The sequence below is a fragment of the Leucoraja erinacea genome, chromosome 5 (genome assembly GCF_028641065.1).
Source record: "Leucoraja erinacea ecotype New England chromosome 5, Leri_hhj_1, whole genome shotgun sequence".
NCBI classification, from domain to species: domain Eukaryota; kingdom Metazoa; phylum Chordata; class Chondrichthyes; order Rajiformes; family Rajidae; genus Leucoraja; species Leucoraja erinaceus.
The window spans coordinates 73,788,848-73,809,174 of NC_073381.1; positions in this window are offsets into that span (position 1 = coordinate 73,788,848).

A 20,327-nucleotide genomic window follows, 5' to 3' on the forward strand; every position below is an offset into this window, starting at 1 on the left:
GACTAATTTGGTGCTGGGCCCGTTACTGTTTGTCATCTGCATCAATGATTTAAAATGAGAACATACTTGGCAAGATTCGCAAGTTTGCTGATGATACAAAAGTGGGCGGTTGTGAAAAATCGCAGCAGGATCTTGATCGATTGGCCAGGTGGGCAGAGGAATGGTTGATGGAATTTAATACATGAAATGTGAGGTGTTGCATTTTGGAAAGTCCAAAACGAGCAGTGGTAGGACTCGGGGGAGTGTTGTGGAGCAGAGGGACCTAGGAGTGCAGATGCATGGTTCCTTTGAAGGTCGAGTCACAGGTAGATGACTTCATCAGTCATGTTGCAGTTGTTTAAGACGTTGGTGAGGCCGCATTTAGAGTATTGTGTTCAGTTCTGGGCACCATATAGGAAAGATGTTGTAAAGCTGGAAAGGGTACAGAGAAGATTTACGAGGATGTTGCCAGGACTGGACTGAGCTATAGGGAGAGGTTGAGTAGGCTGGGTCTCTATTCCTTGGAGTGCAGGAGGATGAGGGGTGATCTTATAGAGGAGTATAAAATCATGAGAGGAATAGATCAGGTAGATGCACAGAGTTGCCCAGAGTAGGTGAATCGAGGACCAGACGATATAGGTTAAGGTGAAGGGGAAAAGATTTAACAGTAATCTGAGGGGTAACCTTTTCACACATGTGATGGGTGTATGGAATAAGCTGGCAGAGAGAGTTGAGGCTGGAACTATCCCAACATTTAAGAAACAGTTAGGTACATGGATAGGACAGGTTTGGAGGAATATGGACCAAATGCAGACAGGTGGGACTAATGTAGCTGGAATATGTTGGCCGGTGTGAGCAAGTTGGGCCAAATGGTTTGTCTCTACGCTGCATCAGTCCATGACTCTATGAATATGAGTAAACATTTTCACTATTGAACAATGCATCTTTAAGAACTTGAATAACAAATTGTCTAATTTGTATTACATGAGACTGGTTAAAATCAATGAACTGTGGAATATAGAAACTTGTGTTCAGTTTCGTTAGTTAGCATGCAGTTCCTGACCAAGTTCAACATATTACTCCCATGGCTATTTGAACTATACTTCTTCCCACCCTGCTTCCTGTAAGGACTCTATCCCCCTACTCCCAATTCCTCAGTCTACGCCACATCTGCACCCAGGATGAGGTGTTTCAAACCAGGGAATCAGAGATGTTCTCATTCTTTAGGGAATGGGGGTTCCTCTCTTCGACTATAGAAGAGGCTCTCACCAGGGTCTCCTCCAAATCCCGTAGCTCCGCTATCACTCCCCATCTCCCACTCGTAACAAGGACAGAGTTCCCCTTGTCCTCACCTTCCACCCTACCAGCAGTCACATACAACAGATAATCCCCCAACATTTTCGCCATCACTGGCCACATCTTCCCATCTCCTCCCCTTTCGGCTTTCCGCAGAGGGTAGTACTTTCCCTTGCAACCACAGGAAATGCTACACTTGTCACTTTACCTCCCCCCTTGACCATCCAAGGACCCAAGTCTTTCCAGGTGAGGCAGAGGTTCACCTGCACCTCCTCCAACCTCATCTATTGCATCCGCTGTTCTAGGTATCAACTGCTCTACATCGGTGAGACCAAGTGCAGGCTTGGCGATCGCATCGCCCAACACCTCTGCTCAGTTCACATTAACCAACCTGTTCTCCTGGTGGCTCAGCACTTTAACTCACCCTCTCATTCCGAATCCGACCTTTCTGTCCTGGGCCTCCTCCAAGGCCAGAGTGAGTTCCACTGCAAATTGGAGGAGCAGCACCTCATATTTTGCTTGGGTAGTTTACACCCCAGCGGTATGAACATTGACTTCTCCAATTTCAGGTAGTCTATGCTTTCTCCCTCCTTCCCCTCCCCTTCCCAGCTTTCCCACAGCCTGCTGTCTTTGCATCTTCCTTTCTTCTTCCGCCCCTCCCTCCATCCCCACATCAGTCTGAAGAAGGATCTCGACCCAAAACGTCACCTATTCCTTCGCTCCATAGACGCTGCCTCACCTGCTGAGATTCTCCAGCATTTTTGTCTACCTTCGATTTTTCTAGCATCTGCAGTTCTTTCTTAAAGGTAAAGTTCAACATATTCATATATTTAACATAGTTAAAGTTGAAATGTTAATAGTAATTTGAATGGATGAATTAAGGTTAGAATATAAATAATTTTATCTGATCAGGGTATGATTGTTATTGGGTTTTTTTTTAAATAACCTATCTCTAGCTGTCCCTTATCTTGATAATGTTACACGTAGGTATAAGAAACACATTTACCTCAGAGGAACTAATTAAATCTCTTGATAATGGTGTTATATGAACATTAACTTGCCTTTCTACTTTATAAATGCAACAACTGATATGTTTATATTTGTGAAGATTTCTATTGACCTTTTTCCACAATTGCATTATTTTTGAACACTGGTAATCAGAATACCCTTCATCTAACTAATCGAACTCAAACGCATGATATGCATTTTTTTTTTTCAAAATACCTCCTCAATTTTAACCGAATGGGCTTGCTTCTTTCACGTTGTTGACGAAAGTACAAGAAATTATTGAGCACCTATAGAACTTAAACAAATTTGTATTATTAATAAATTTCCTGATTTAAATGCTTGCTTGTTTATCTTCAAATCTCAATAATTAAACCACATCAAACCATTCACATCAGAGGAACCATGCTTCATTCCAAGACTTTTCAGAGGATTGAATTCCATCTAGGCTGGTGACATTGTCATAGAGACCACAATATATCGTACAGCACTTCTAATCCATTGTTATTCATTCAGATCATGGCACATCTTCACATATATCTGTCTCTGGCCTTAAATTTCAATTAATTTGGCATTCACGAGTGGGAAATATTTTTCAATTCTTTGTATGGAACTTGCTCTCTCCAATTTCACTAATAAATGACGTATTTCCATTTTCAAGATTATCAGCCTGATGCCTCACGACCTTATTAAACTTAATTATCATTTTAAATGTTTTAGTTAATTCCTTTGTGTCCTCCCAACTCGAGGCAATACATGCCCTTGGTTCAAAAAAGTTTGTGATTTTCTTTCCATTAAAGCTATCTGCATTACAGGTTGAATAAGGGAAGAAATGTGTGATGGCTATTGCATCTCTTTGATGACTTAAGACAGGCTGAATAGTCTCAAGTTCAAGTTCAAGTGAGTTTATTGTCATGTGTACCTGTATAGGACAATGAAATTCTTGCTTTGCTTAAGCACACAGAAAATAGTAGGCATTTACTACAAAACAGATAAATGTGTCCATATACCTGTACCATGATATAAATATATACACACATGAATAAATAAACTGGTAAAGTGCAAATAACAGAAAGTGGTTATTAATAATCAGAGTTTTGTCTGAGCCAGGTTTAATAGCCTGATGGCTGTGGGGAAGTAGCTATTCCTGAACCTGGTTGTTGCAGTCTTCAGGCTCCTGTACCTTCTACCTGAAGGTAGCATGGAGATGAGTGTGTGGCCAGGATGGTGTGGGTCTTTGATGATACTGCCAGTCTTTTTGAGGCAGCGACTGCGATAAATCCCCTCGATGGAAGGAAGATCAGAGCCGATGATGGACTGGGCAGTGTTTACTACTTTTTGTAGTCTTTTCCTCTCCAGGGCGCTCAAAATTGCCGAACCAAGCCACGATGCAACTGGTCAGCATGCTCTCTACTGTGCACCTGTAGAAGTTAGAGAGAGTCTTCCTTGACAATCCGACTCTCCGTAATCTTCTCAGGAAGTAGAGGCGCTGATGAGCTTTTTTGATAATTGCGTTAGTGTTCTCGGACCAGGAAAGATCTTCAGAGATATGCACGCCCAGGAATTTGAAGTTCTTGACCCTTTCAACCATGATATAAATGGGGCTGTGGGTCCCCCTCCTACTCCTTCCAAAGTTCACAATCAGTTCCTTGGTTTTGCTTGTGTTGAGGACCAGGTTATTGCGCTGGCACCATATGGACAGTTGCTCGATCTCTCTTCTATATTCTGACTCATCCCCATCAGTGATACGCCCCACAATAGTGGTGTCGTCAGCGAACTTGATGATGGAGTTCGCACTGTGGTTCGCTACGCAGTCATGGGTATAGAGTGAGTACAGCAGGGGGCTGAGCACGCAGCCTTGAGGTGCTCCCGTGCTGATTGTTATCGAGGCTGACACATTTCCACCAATACGAACAGACTGGTCTGTGGATGAGGAAGTCGAGGATCCAGTTGCAGAGGGATGCGCAGAGACCCAGTTCTGCGAGTTTGGTAACCAGTTTGGAGGGGATGATTGTGTTAAATGCCGAGCTGTAATCAATGAATAACAGCCTGACATATGAGTTTTTGTTGTCCAAGTGGTCCAGTGCGGAGTGGAGGGTCAGTGAGATCGCATCCACCGTTGATCTGTTGTGGCGGTACGCGAACTGCAGTGGGTCCAGGTTTTTGTTGAGGTAGGAGTTGATTTGCTCCATGATCAGCCTCTCAAAGCACTTCATCACCACCGGCGTTAGTGCCACTGGTCGATAGTCATTGAGGCACGTCACCTTACTCTTCTTGGGCACCGGTATAATTGATGCCCTTTTAAAGCAGGTGGGGACCTCAAACCTCAGAAGTGAGAGGTTGAAAATGTCCGTAAAAACTCCCGCCAGTTGGTCCGCACAGGTTTTTAGAACATGACCGGGTATACCATCAGGACCAGGTGCTTTTCGGGGGTTCACCCCTCTGAAGGATTTCCTGACATCGGCCTCTGTGACTGAGACTGAAATGCCATCACAGCGAATGGGGGATCGGGAAGGCACATCAGTATTCTCCCTGTCAAAGCGTGCGTAAAACGCATTGAGCTCGTCAGGGAGTGATGTTACACTGACATTCGAGCTGTTTCCTGGTTTCGCCTTGTAGGAGGTGATTGCATTCAGGCCCTGCCACAGCTGCCAAACATCTGTCTCGTCCTCCAGTTTGGAGCAGAAGTCCCTTTTTTGGCCATACCAAGGTCGTATCTGGTCTTCATGTAGGCCACTGTATCATTGGAGGTGAATGCCCTGTGTCTGGACTTCAGGAGAGTGCGGATCTCAAAGTTCATCCAAGGTTTCTGATTGGGAAACACTCGGAAGGTTTTTGTAGGGATGTCTAATGATTATCTGCTCGCAGGTAAACTCTCATCTTCGATTATCCATCAACAAGATTGAAGTTATGTTGCAGCATAACTAAAGCATGGTACATCTTAAGTCAGAGGGTGGTGAATCTGGAATTCATTACCACAGAAGGCTGTGGAGGCCAGGTCAATGGATATTTTTAAGGCAGAGATAGAGAGATTCTTGATTAGTAAGGGAACATGTGGAGAAGGCAGGAGATGTGGTTAGGAGGGAGAGTTAGATCAAATGGAGTAGACTCGATGGGCTGAATGGCCTAATTCTGCTCCTATCACATGAACTTATCAGTATAGCATCTTGCTCATCTGGTCGGTTTTTATTTAGTTTGTTTTTGCATTTGTGTGTGTTTTTTGATAGCATTTTGCCAGTTCATCATATCTCTGCATTTTACTGATTCTTTTAATTAAGACTTTTGGATACTTTCCAAACGTAATAGCTAAGAAAACGCTTTCCCCATTTTTTGAGGATAGGAGATATGAAAGTTGCAAAAATCCCACTGAAAATGAACCCTAAACTGTAGTATTGTTTAAGAGAGAACTGCAGATGCTGGAAAAATCGAAGGTAGACAAAAAATGCTGGGGAAACTCAGTGGGTGAGGCAGCATCTATGGAGAGAAGGAATAGGCAACGTTTCGAGTCGAGATCCTTCTTGTAAAACTGTAGTATATATATTTAATTTATTAAAGAAAGAAGTCTACATATTTCAGTAACCAAAGGATTTTTACTTCAACTGCACTGTTACTAAGGTTAGACTTTTTTTTAAATTCCAGGGTATTTCATTCCAAAGCTGGAGTTTCTACTTGCAGCTGTGGGTTGTTGTCCAGACTTCTGGATTACCAGTCCATTAAATCAAATACTGGCCCACAAGCTTGCACCATGATTCACAGTCCAGGTATTTGTCTGTGGTAGTGTGCTCTGTTCCTTTACTGGCAACAGTAATATTGGCGGAACTAGCTACCCAATATAAACATGAAAGATTAGCGACTTTCCGATAAGACACATTATCAGAATATTTGCAGGACAGTTTTGTTTATTGTCATGTGAAAAGCTTTTGTTGCGTGCTAACCAGTCAGCAGAAAGACAATACATGATTACAATCGATCCATTTACAGTGTATAAATACATGATAAGGGAATAATGTTTAATGCAAGGTAAAGCCAGCAAAGTCCGATCAAGGATAGTCCAAGGGCCACCAATGAGGTAGTTCAGCACTGCTCTCTGGTTATGGTAGGATGATTCAGATGCCTGATAACAGCTGGGAAGAAACTGGCCCTGAATCTGGTGGTGTGCATTTTCACACCTTTATATCTTTTACCTGATGGGAGAGGGGGGAAGAGGGAGTGTTCAAGATGCTACTCGTGCTTGATTATGCTGCTGTCCTTGTCAAGGCAGCATGAGGTATAAATGGCATCAATAGAAGGGAGGTTGTTTTATGTGATGGTCTGGGCTGCAATTTGCTGCAATTTGTTGTGGTCTTGGATGGAGCTGTGATGCATCCCAATAAAATGCTCTTCATGGTGCATCTTGTGCATTCCGAAAGGGCCTGTCCCATGAGCATGGGACTCCATGCGGCAAGTGCGACCTAAAGCCCGCAGCCGCCTCGACGCCGTACGCACGGAGGTCGAGTGAATGACGTGAAGTTCGAGCGAAGTCCGACAGGCGTACGGCGTCGAGGTGGCTGCGGGCCGGCAGGCCGTTGCCGTGAGGAAATTTTGAACCCGGTCAGTTTTTCGGAGCTTTTGTCGTGATTGTCGTGATGTCGAGATGTCGTGACCAGCTCCGCACAACTCCATACGGCTCCGGCGATCAAAGTGGGACCGGCCCCGCGAGGCCATACGGTTCAAGCGACCACGTTAGGTCGCGCTTGCCGCATGCAGGCGCATGCTGGTGGGACTGGCCCTTTATGTCACGCTTGCCGCATGGAGTCGCATGCTCGTGGGACAGGCTCTTTAGTCTTCCAATTGGAACAAGCCGCTTGAAAGTGTTCAAATGTGCACTCAAATTATATCCTACTGAGGTTATTGGTGGAAGCGCCTCATTCCAAGACTCGCTGAACTAAAAGCATCTGAAAAGGAAACTGGTTCCATTTTCATTATACTTGTATTTGTATTCTCTGACCAATTTCTTTAAGCAATAGACATTAAAATATTCTATTCTGACAATTATGCACCAAGATCTTAGATGGTCACTTTGCTTCAATGCATGTAATCCAAACATTTTGCCCATCTATTGGTAAAATGCAAAATAGATCATGCAGATTTTTTTTTAATTTTGTCTGATTTCCTTAGTTTATGTATATTTGTTATTTGTTAAAATGTGTACATTTATTAACACTAGTAACATTGTCATGATGATTAGCTTAACCATGCCAGTATTAATCGATTTTCATATGTATCAAGGTATTATTGATGTTGAGACATATTGCAATTTCTTCAGAATACATGAGATTTTTCAAAGTGCAAAGTCCATATCTATAATTTAGCATTGCTATTAACAATAAAACCTCACTCTTATGGAGAACTTTTTAAAAATAATGAAACTTGCTGAGAAATGTTGTAAAAAAGTATACAACTAAATTTGACGATAAGGCTTCAGGAGATGATTCTAGCAAAAATGCCCACCAACTGAGTTGACAAGAAGGGATTTAAATCGCATATATCGGAAGTTAGAATGAAAATAGTGTTTGGAGGCAAGAAGAGAGAGGTAGAGGTAAATGAAGATAGATTTAAGAAATAAGTTACTGAACTTTGGTTCAATCATCTGAAGACAACGATAATGAAGATGTAAAAATATATATATAAAGATATTCGTGAGGCGCACAGAAGATCTTGGAGTTACAAGGCTGGAGGACGTTACATATTTAAAATTAATGACTAGTATAAGAGGGAGAGTCCACGGACACAATGAACACCAGGCTGAAAATATTGAGAAAAGTTATTATTAAATTAGGAGTCAATTTGTTAGTCAGTGAACAGAAGGGTGAAGCTGATTTTATATTAGCAGGGACACAAAGAACTGTAGGTGCTCGTTCCTTACTCTCAATTTCTTTCTCCAATGCATCTGCTTCCTATTAAGCCTTTCCTCTTTCTTTTGTAAACATGGTTTCCTCCCTGCTGTCATGAATGGATTCCTCACCATCCATAGAAACATAGAAATTAGGTGCAGGAGTAGGCCATTCGGCCCTTCGAGCCTGCACCGCCATTCAATATGATCATGGCTGATCATCCAACTCAGTATCCCGTACCTGCCTTCTCTCCATACCCCCTGATCACCTTAGCCACAAGGGCCACATCTAACTCCCTCTTAAACTCCATGTCCCGTAGTTCTGATTTCACTCTCCCTTTCCCTAGATATAACAATGATGGCGTTTTCTGGCCCTTACCATTCATCACACCAGCCTCAGCATCCAACATATCATTCTCCAACATTTCCGCCACCATCAACATGATCCCACCACCAATCTCATCTCCCCATCCCCACTTTCTGCAGAGAACACTTCCTCTTCATTTTGTTTGTTCACCCACCCTTCCCACCGAAACTACCTCTTCCCCAGGTACTTTCCCCTGCAACCGCAGGAGATGTAGTACCTGTCCCTGTAATCTCATCCTTCGCATCCATCCAGCGACCACAGCTGTCCTTCCAGGTGTGACAGAGGTTCACTTGCACCTCGTCTAACTGTATCTACTACATTTGGTGTAGACTAAAGGGCCTGTCCCACTTACGCGCCTTGGCTCGCAAATTACGCGACCTCATGGTCGCTTGAGGTGTACGGGCACCATATGGCCGCGTGGGGTTGGTCCCACTTAGAAGCGCGGAGAGGTATGGAGTTGTGTGGGGCCGGTCCCGACATCGCGTGGTGCTCCGTAATTCTTGCAGTGATCAAAATCTTTGCACGCCAACAGCCAGTCGCGGAACTGACGGCCAAAGTGGGACAGGCCCAAGACCCTGGCGCGAGGCAACGTCTCACCTTCAACAGCAGCAGAAGCAGGCAAACGATCGCCAAACTCGGCCTGGGGCTCACGGCCATTGCGGTCCGGATCAGCCCCCACTTCTACTCCCAAACTGGGGCCAAGAAAATTGAAGATAGACACAAAATGCAGGAGTAACTCAACGGGACCGGCAGCATCTCTGGAGAGAAGCAATGGGTGACGTTTCGGGTCAAGCCACTTCTTTTCAGACTGAAGAAGAGTCTCGACACGAAACGTCACTTCCTTCTCTCCAGAGATGCTGCCGGTCCCACTGAGTTACTCCAGCTTTGTGTCCATCTTCAAATGACGTCACGCGCTCCAAACGGCTGTGCGTACGCATGTAATCGCGCCCGACCTTCGCTCGACCGTCTCGGCTCAACGCGACCACGAGGTCGCATAATTTGCGTGCCAAGGACACGTAAGTGGGACAGGCCCTTAAGTGTATACTTGGCAGCCATTTCACCAAACACTTGCACTTGATCCGCCAAGGACTGCTGCATCTCCTGGATGCTAACCATTTTAATTTCCCTTTCCATTTCCAAGTTGTCCTTTGCCTCATCCATTGCCAGAGTGAGGCCACATGTAAATCGACAACAGCACATCATACATCCACTGGAAAAGTGTATAACGCAATGGTATGAACATTTAATGCACCAATGTTGGGTAACCAACTGACAAACAGCCTCCCCACTCTTTTAACCCTCATCACTGTCAGGTCAGGTCGGGGGGAGATTTCCCCCCACCCCCCCCTCCCGCGACGGGTACCATGTAATCCCATGCTACCTGCTCCATGGTCGGATAGTCGGCGACTAAACCGTCTCCCCTACCTGGTTTGCCAGGTGAGGAAGGGGCTTTGGACCCCCAGCAGGACCACAAACAAGACCCGTCAAAGGGCCGGTGAGCTTCTAGCGAGCCAACGGTCATCCACACTTCAGTAGAAGTTGTGATCACTGTCGTACATAGCATTGGAAGGAATTATGATAAAGCACACACACCAAAATCCTATACTTCCAGCGGATGTCCGCAGGAACTGGAGAACAAAGATGTGTGGTGCGTCCGTCAACGTTCCCGTTAGAAACCAGCACCACCGCGTCGCTAATGTTTTCAACGGTGATGAATGATGATGATCCCTGTGTGCCCCACCTGATTTGCACCCGTTTCTCCCCTTAGCCCTCTGCCTGTCTCCCTCCATCTAGATTCCTTCCTCTGGTTTCACAATTTATATATCTTCTATCCTTATCTCACACTTTTTGTCTTTTTATCTCTGGCCTTTGTCCAATCATTTACATGTGCAAAAAAATTTTCTAAAAAAAATAAATTGCACTGCGTTTCACTTGGCAGGCTTTCTCATGTCCACACGCCTTTTCCAGCTTTCAGCGCGCCCTCCCTCATAACAATCAGTCCTAACCCAAAAGGTCACCTATCCATGTTCTCCAGACATGCTGCCTGACCCGCTCAGTTACTTCAGTATTTTATGTCTTTTTGGTGTAGACTAAAAATTACCGTTTAGAATGATGATGTACGGTTTTCAAATCGATGTTAAATGTGCACAGTTATATGGATTTTCGGATGATGAGTATAAGGGGTTGAAAGGTTTATTCACAAGCAGATGGCTGTTATCAACAGCCAGGTGGAGGACTGAAGATGAAGGCTAGAAAACACTGGTTATGGGGAGGAATTAATATTTAAATGTAACCATGCAGTTGATGCAGAGGCTGTTCCAGTCGGCAAATTCTATGTTGGTTTCAGCAGCCTGCTGCATTGAATTTGAGTGAGTAGACCATTCATATCTCTGTAACTACACGTGGACTTCCACTTTTTACTAGTACAGGTTCTTAAATCTGCATAACCTTTATGAATCCTCACATACTCTGCAACTGCCCCATTCCATCATTCAGGATAAATGTGCACCACAGCCCATGAGAAATCAAGAAGGAGAAACAAAGAAATGCAGATGTTGGTTTACAACAAAAGAGACACCGTGCTGGAGTAACGTTTCAGGTCACCACTTGTCTGAGGAAAGATCCCGACCCACCTCTCCCTGTTCTTGAAAGATGCTGTCTGACTCGCTGAAAGATGCTGCCTCACCTGCTGAGTTAGTCCAGCACGTTGTGTCTCTTTTTCCACTAGAAATCAATTTGGCTGAGGCAAATGGACCACAGATATGCCTCTAAGAGAACCTATAAGTTCAGGAGGGATGAAAGCAAAAGCTATTAAAATAGTTTTGCACAGGAAGTAAACGTTAGAATTAGTGGTTAAGTTTGTCATGTGTTGATACCAAACAATAAAATGAGACACCCTTGCAGAGACAGAGATAAGGAACTTTGTCAGTTCTGTTATTGTGAACGGATGTTTGCTCATTGTAGCAGTCAAATTATTTGGTGCTCAGCAGTTTATACTATATTCTTAACATTCTCTATATGGTATACACGCGTGCGCGCACACACACACACACACACACACACACACACACACACACACACACACACACACACACACACACACAATATATATATATAGTGCATTCAGAAAGTATTCAGACCCCTTCACATTTTCTACTACATTGATTAAATTCTTTTTTTTTATCATCAATCTACACACAATACCCCAGAATGAAGAAGCAAAAACAGGTGTTTAGAAATTTTTGCAAAAGGAAATAACTGAAACATCACGTTTACATAAGTATTTGCTGACACTCAAAATTGAGCTTAGGTTCATCCTGTTTCCATTCATTATCCTTGAGATGTTTCTACAACTTGGAGTCCACCAGTGGTAAATTAAATTGATTGAACATGATTTGGATAGGCACACATCTGTCTATATAAGGTTCCACAGTTGACAGTGCGTGTCAGAGCAAAAACCAAGCCATGAAGATGAAGGAATTGTCCGAAGACCTCCGAGACAGGATTGTGTTGAGACACAGATCTGGGGAAGGGTATAAAACAATTTCTACAGCATTGCAGGCCTCTGTCATTCTTAAATGGAAGAACTTTGGAACCACCAGGACTCTTCATAGAGATGGCCGCCCGGCCAAAGTGAGCAATCGGGGGAGAAGAGCCTTGGTCAGGGAGGTGACCAAGAACCCAAAGGTCTCTCTGACAGAGCTCCAGAGTTCTGCTGTGGAGATGGGAGAACCTTCCAGAAGGACAACTATATCTGCAGCACTCCACCAATCAGGCCTTTATGGTGGAGTGTCCAGATGGAAGCCAGTCCTCAAAGGCACATGACAGCCCACTTGGAGTTTGCCAAAAGGCATGAGAAACAAGATTTTCTGGTCTGATGAAACCAAGATTGAACACTTTGGCCTGAATGCCAAGCGTAATGTCTGGAGGAAACCAGGCACCACTCATCACCTGACTAATACCATACCTACGGTGAAGCATGGTGGTGGCAGCATCATGCTGTGGGATTGTTTTTCAGTGGCAGGAACTGGAAAACTGGTCAGGATCGAAGGAAAGATGAATGGAGCAAAGTACAGAGAGATCCTTGATGAAAACCTGCCCCAGAGCGTTCTGGGTCTCAGACTGGGGCAGAGGTTCACCTTCCAACAGGACAACGACCCTAAGCACACAGCCAAGACAATGCAGGAGCGGCTTTGTGACAAGTCTGCAAATGTCCTTGAGCGGCCCAGCCAGAGCGCGGACTTGAACCCGATCGAACATCTCCGGAGGGACCTGAAAATAGCTGTGCATCGATTCTCCCCATCCAACCTGACAGAGCTTGAGAGGATCTGCAGAGACGAATGAGAGAAATTACCCAAATACAGGTGTGCCAAGCTTGTAGCATCATACCCAAGAAGACTTGAGGCTGGAATCGCTGCCAAAGGTGCCTCAACAAAGTATCGTAAAGGGTCTAAATACTTATGTAAATGTGATATTTCAGTTGTTTCTTTTTAATTACTTTGCAAAAATTTCTAAACACCTGTTTTCACTTTTTTTATTATGGGGTATTGTGTGTAGATTGATGATAAAAAAAAATGAATGTAATCCATTTAGAATAAGGCTGTAAATGTGGAAACTGTGAAGAGGTCTGAATACTTTCTGAATGCACTGTATCATATACCATAGTTCCCCCCCATTATGCAGATTCCATGGGAAAAGCTGCAAAATCAATGTCAATGACATATGTTGCATGTCAGACTTTCTTAGTGTGTCAGTGTTTTGGATTTTGGTCAAGAAATTGGGCCAAAAATACAAATATCTTTCCCATATGGGGGAAAAGCAACCCAAGACAGACCACACTGGTCTGGTATGTAATCTAGGAGAGGTAAAATGTCAGACATAAGGAACTGTAGATGGTGGAATCTTAGGCAGAAAACCCCCATAAAGTGTTGGAGTAACTCAGTGGGTCAGGCAGCATCACTATAGAATATGAATAGGCGGTGTTTTGGGTCAGAACCCTTCTTCAGAGTGATTGTAACTGGGGAGGGGATAAAGTTGGAAAAGAGGTGGATGCAGGATAAAGTCTGGCAAGTTTTAAGGGCCTGTCCCACTTGGGCGACCTAATCTACGAGTTCTGGCGAGTTTGCCCTCGACTCATACTCGCAGCATGGTCGACACAAGGTCGTAGGAGGTCTTTGTAACTCTCCTTCATGCTCGAGAGTAGTCCCCGTGTGCTCAAGGCCTCAGCTAGGTCGCCGCGAGTATAAAAAGGTAGCCATGGAAAAAATCGATACTTTTTTTTACTTGTGGGTTTAGTCCTAGTAGGTCGGCATGATAGTCGTAGGTAATCGAGGGTAGTCGAAGGTAGTCGTAGATAGTCTCCATCATTGTCCAAGGGGGACCGAAGGAGAACGAAGGAGGTCGTCTTCACTCTCCACTATTCAATGTCCAATTCTCCCGAAGTTAGTCATAGCTAGTCGTAGCTAGTCGAAGCTAGTCTTCCACATAGTAGATAAGATCGAAGGAGGTCTTCAACATGACATTTTTTTAAACTCGCCAATTAGGTCGCCCAAGTGGGACAGCCCCTTTAGGTAGATACACGTTTTTAATTGTTAAATGGTGGAACAATGATGAATTTTAAACTTCAACCAATTTCCAGCCCGATGTCAAAAAAATGAATGGAGCCTTATTGTCGTGTTTAGGATAATGTGGATTAAAGTGGTACTAGTATGCAGTATTGCAAGGAATGAAAATAATATTTTTCAAATCTGACTTGTATATCTCAAAAAAACATCTGAAGGGAATGGAAAGGCATAGGGTTATGTGTTGACGTGAGAAAATCACTAGGTACCCCGTGGGAAGAGAGGAAAAAAAAATACTCGCTGGGGACACAAGGGACTACAGATACTGGTGCACAAAATACGACAAAGTGCAGGAGTAACTCAGCAGATTAGGCAGCATCTCTGGAGAACATGGATAGGTGAAGTTTTGGGTCGGGACCCTTCTTCATGGAGATTGTAGGTTATCTGAAAGCACTGTTGTATAAATGGTCTAGTGAAGATGGGATTACCTACATTTTTTTTAAACTGCAAACATTTTCAAACCAAAAAAAAAAATAATGTTTGAATTTGTAAGGTGTAAAAAAAAACCACGTGGCTTTGGGGATCAGGATATTTATTGAAGGATCAATTTTCATGGAAAGCCATGCTTTTTTTTTGACTGTTGGGTGATTTTAATCATCTTTAGATAGTTATGCATCCCTATTCCCAGGTGCATTTTAAGGTCCTCTGATTTAGAAAGTGTTCACTCAGGTGGAAGATGCTGGAAATACAACACTGCCTCAGTTTCTTCCCAAATATCAAGCATCTGCTTATATGTCAGTTTGAGGAAACTTCCCCACGTGTTACCGAAGCAACACCAACATTTCAGGAAGGAATAGCTGGTCTTGTGAAGTATCACAGTTTTTTTTTCTCTTTTAGTATTTTGGGAACTTCTTGCCTCTACATATTCCTTACCATTGGTGGGTCCACGATGTAGAGGAAGCAGCTCAAATTCCTGGGAGTTAACATCACGGATGACCTTTCCTGGCCTCAGCACATAGATGTAATAATGAGGAACGTACATGGGCACTTCTACTTTCTACTTCTACTTCTACTAGTTTAAGAGATTCATTGTGTCAGTGAAAAGTCTAACAAACTTCAGTAGATGCACTGTAGGAAGTATGCTGAGTGATTGCATCATGGCAATTCAAATGCACAGAAATGTAAGTAAAGGGCTTGTCCCACTTACATGTCCTTGGCACGCAAATTACCCTCATGCATACGCACAGCTGTGTGGAGTGCGTGACTTCATTTGAAGATGGACACAAAGCTGGAGTAACTCAGCGGAACTGACAGCATCTCTGGAGAGAAGCAATGGGTGACGTTTCGTGTCGAGACTCTTCCTCAGTCTGAAAAGAAGGGTCTTGGGAGTAGAAGTGGGGGCGGATCCGGACCGCAACGGCCGTCAGCCCCAGGCCGAGTTTGGCGATTGTTTGTCTGCTTCAGCTGCTGTTGGAGGTGAGACGTTGCGTCGCGCCAGGGTCTTGGACATGTCCCACTTTGGCCGTCAGTTGGCACGCAAAGATTTTGTTCGCTACAAAAATTTCGGAGCCCCGCGCGATGACACGCACAACTCCGCGTTTCTCAGTGGGACCGGCCCCACGCAGCCATACGATGCCCGTGTGCATCAACGCGACCACAAGGTCACGTAATTTGCGTGCCAAAACTGACTGCAAAAGTTTTTATAGATATGTGAAGAGAAAAAGATTAGTTAAAACAAATGTTGGTCCCTTGCAGTCAGAAACAGGTGAATTGATCATGGGGGAACAAGGACATGGCGGACCAATTGAATAATTACTTTGATTCTGCTTCATTAAGGAAGACGTAAATAATCTGCCGGAAATAGCAGGGGACCGGGGGTCAAATGAGATGGATGAACTGAGTGAAATCCAGGTTAGCCAGGAAGTGGTGTAAGGAAAATTGAATGGATTATAGGCCAATAAATCCCCAGGGCCAGATAGGCTGCATCCCACAGTACTTAAGGAAGTAGCCCCAGAAATAGTGGATGCATTAGTGATAATTTTTCAAAACTCTTTAGATTCTGGAGTAGTTCCTGAGGATTGGAGGGTAGCTAATGTAACCCCACTTTTTAAAAAGGGAGGGAGAGAGAAAACGTGGAATTACAGACCAGTTAGTCTAACATCGGTAGTGGGGAAACTGCTAGAATCAGTTATTAAAGATGGGATAGCAGCACATTTGGAAAGTGGTGAAATAATTGGACAAAGTCAGCATGGATTTATGAAAGGTAAATCATGTCTGACGAATCTTATAGAATTTTTCGAGGATGTAACTAGTAGAGTGGATAAGGGAGAACCAGTGGATGTGTTATATCTGGACTTTCAGAAGGCTTTCGACAAGGTCCCACATAAGAGATTAGTATACAAACTTAAAGCACATGGTATTGGGGGTTCAGTATTGATGTGGATAGAGAACTGGCTGGCAGACAGGAAGCAAAGAGTAGGAGTAAACGGGTCCTTTTCACAATGGCAGGCAGTGACTAGTGGGGTACCGCAAGGCTCAGTGCTGGGACCCCAGCCATTTACAATATATATTAATGATTGGGACGAGGGAATTGAATGCAACATCTCCAAGTTTGCGGATGACACAAAGCTGGGGGGCAGTGTTAGCTGTGAGGAGGATGCTAGGAGGCTGCAAGGTGACTTGGATAGGCTGGGTGAGTGGGCAAATGCATGGCAGATGCAGGATAATGTGGATAAATGTGAGGTTATCCACTTTGATGGCAAAAACAGGAAAGTAGACTATTATCTGAATGGTGGCCAATTAGGAAAGGGGGAGATGCAACGAGACCTGGGTGTCATGGTACACCAGTCATTGAAAGTAGGCATGCAGGTGCAGCAGGCAGTGAAGAAAGCGAATGGTATGTTAGCATTCATAGCAAAAGGATTTGAGCATAGGAGCAGGGAGGTTCTACTGCAGTTGTACAGGGTCTTGGTGAGACCACACCTGGAGTATTGTGTACAGTTTTGGTCTCCTAATCTGAGGAAAGACATTCTTGCCATAGAGGGAGTACAGAGAAGGTTCACCAGACTGATCCCTGGGATGTCAGGACTTTCACATGAAGAAAGACTGGATAGACTCGGCTTGTACTCGCTAGAATTTAGAAGATTGAGGGGGGGTCTTATAGAAACTTACAAAATTCTTAAGGGGTTGGACAGGCTAGGTGCAGGAAGATTGTTCCCGATGTTGGGGAAGTTCAGAACAAGGGGTCACAGTTTAAGGATAAGGGGGAAATCTTTTAGGATCGAGGTGAGGAAAACATTTTTCACTCAGAGAGTGGTGAATCTCTGGAACTCTCTGCCACAGAGGATAGTTGAGGCCAGTTCATTGGCTATATTTAAGAGGGAGTTAGATGTGGCCCTTGTGGCTAAGGGGATCAGGGGGTATGGAGAGAAGGCAGGTACGGGATACTGAGTTGGATGATCTGCCATGATCATATTGAATGGCGGTGCAGGCTCAAAGGGCCGAATGGCCTACTCCTGCACCTATTTTCTATGTTTCTATGTTTCTATGTAAGTGGGACAGGCCCTTAAGAGGCTGCAGAGAGTGGTGGACACAGCCCGGTTCATCAAACTCGCATCCCTCTCCACCATCAAAGGTATGTACATGAGATGGTGCCTCAAGAAGGAGACGTCTATCATCAGGGATCCTCATCATCCGGTCCATGCCCTCTGCTTCTTGCTGGGCAGGAGGTACAAAAGCCTGAAGTTTAGCACCGGCTACTTTCCAACAGCTACCAAGTGCTTGAACCAGCCTGCACAACCCTGATCCTTCTTGTGCAATGGAACACTACAACTTTTGCACTACCATGGACTTGTTTTCCAATTGTGTTTTATACTATGTCTTGGGTTATTTTTTTGCACAATCTGTTTCTTTCCGCTATCGAGGAACTTTTATATAATTGATGTATTTGTTTACTGCATGAGCCTATACGCCTGTGATGCTGCAGTAAGCAAGATTTACATTGGACCTGTACCTCACAGGACATGTGCATATGTCAATAAACTCGGCTTGAGTTGACCAGGTAAGTTTAGCTTAATTTATTATTGTCATGTGTACCGAGGTACACTGAAAAGCTTTTTTGTTGCGTGCTATCCAGTCAGTAGAAAGCAATACAGTGTATAGATACATGATAAGGGAATAACGTTTAGTGCAAGGTAAAGGTCCAATCAAGGATAGTCCGAGGGTCACCAAAGAGATAGATAGTAGTTCAGCACTGCTCTCCAGTTGTGATAGGTTGATTCATTTGCCTGATAACAGCAGGGGGAAAAACTGTTCCTGAATCTGGAGGTGTGCATTTTCGCACTTATATACCTTTTGCCTGATGGGAGTGGGGAGAAGGGGGAGAGGCCAGGATGTGACTCGTCCTTAGAATCATAGAGTGATACAGTGTAGAAACAGGCCCTTCAGCCCAACTTGCCTACTCTGGCCAGCAACGTCCCAGCTACACTAGTCCCACTTGCCTGCGCTTGGTTCATATCTCTGCAAACCTGGTCTATCCATGTACCTGTCTAACTGTTTCTTAAACAATGGGATAGTCCCAGCCTCAACTACCTCCTCTGGCAGCTTGTTCCATACACCCACCACCCTTTGTGTATAAAAGTTACCCCTCAATTCCTATTAAATCTTTTCCCCTTCACCTTGAACTTATGTCCTCTGGGCAAGAGACTCTGCATCTACCTAATCTATTCTTCTCATGATATTGTGCACAAATTGATTCCTTGATTATGCTGCTGGCCTTGCCAAGGCAGCGTGAGGTATAAATGAAGTGAATAGAAGGGAGGTTTGTTTGTGTGATGGTCTAGGCTCTCAGAACAGGACATTCCTGCCGTGTCATCATCTGTGTTCATGGCTCAGTATTTCCTTCCCAATTAGCAGAATGTGACCTGCTGTGGATATCCTTTAGTTATATTTTTTTTAAACTTAATTTGTATTTTTCCTCTCAAACAGCTCTCAACTCCATACTTTTTCTTCTCTGACTACCCCATCATACCATCAACTGGGTACGTTTACAACCATGTCCTCATCAAAGAAGTTCCTTTGATATTATCTATCCTTTCCCCCCACCCTCCCAAAGCTTTTCACTGTATTTCAGTACACGTGACAATCATAAATCCAACGCACCTCCTTGCCTGTCTGAAGCAGGGTTCTGACCCGAAACGTCACCTATTGTCTCCGGAGAAGCTGCCGTTGAGTTACTCCACCATTTTATGTCTATCTTTGGTATAAACTAACATCTGTAGTTCCTTTTCATTGCACCCCCTCACCCGCTCTACAACTTGAAATCAATGTGTTTTCTATCTTACTCAATTCTGACTTCAAACTGAAACAATGACAGTTTCTCATTCCACAAATGCTTCGTAACTTGCTGGGTTTTCCCAGCATTTTGTTTTTACATAAAGCTAATTTGTTTCCTCATTTTTTCAGTTTCGATTTTGGGCCTTGACCTGAACCATTAACTCTGTTTATCTGATTACAAATGCTATCTGGCATGCTGAATGTTATCAGATTTCCTGTTTTTATTTCAGATTTCTAACATCTGCAGTTTCTTGTGTTTTCAGCCAGTGCTCAGGACCCTGCATCCCGTTTCTAACAGAGTAAACTTTGAACACTTACAGGGTGTATACACATTATGGTATGGTGGAAGAGATACCAGTCGCCTTTGTTCCAGAATCAATAAAACATTCTTCTGATATGAGCCATCACTCTCAAAGCAGTGCAGTTGAAACCAATGAGTCATGAGTTATCATTGTACAAGACTGCACTTAAAACCTCTGAGAAACGGTTCATAAGTTTGTAAATGATGGGAGCAGAATTCAGCCATTTGGCCCATCGTTAACTCCGCCGTTCAATCATGGCTGATCTATCTCTATCTCCTAACCCCATTCTCCTGCAAATTAACTTTTTGGAAATCCTGCACCAGCACTCCCGAGTCCCGTTGCACCTCTCATTTCTGGATTTTCTCCCCATTTAGGAATTAGTCCATGCCTATTATCAAAACTTCCTAATATCAAAATGAATGACTCCACACTTTGCTATGCTGTATTCCATCTGTCACTTCACTGCCCACTCTCCCAACCTGTCCAAGTCTCTGCTTTCTCTGCACTACCAGCCCCTCTTCCTATCGTTGTATCGATATGATTGAATAGAACTTTATTTATCCCAGGAGGGAAATTGGTCAAGCCTGGATTATCATCTGGAAACTTGCCCA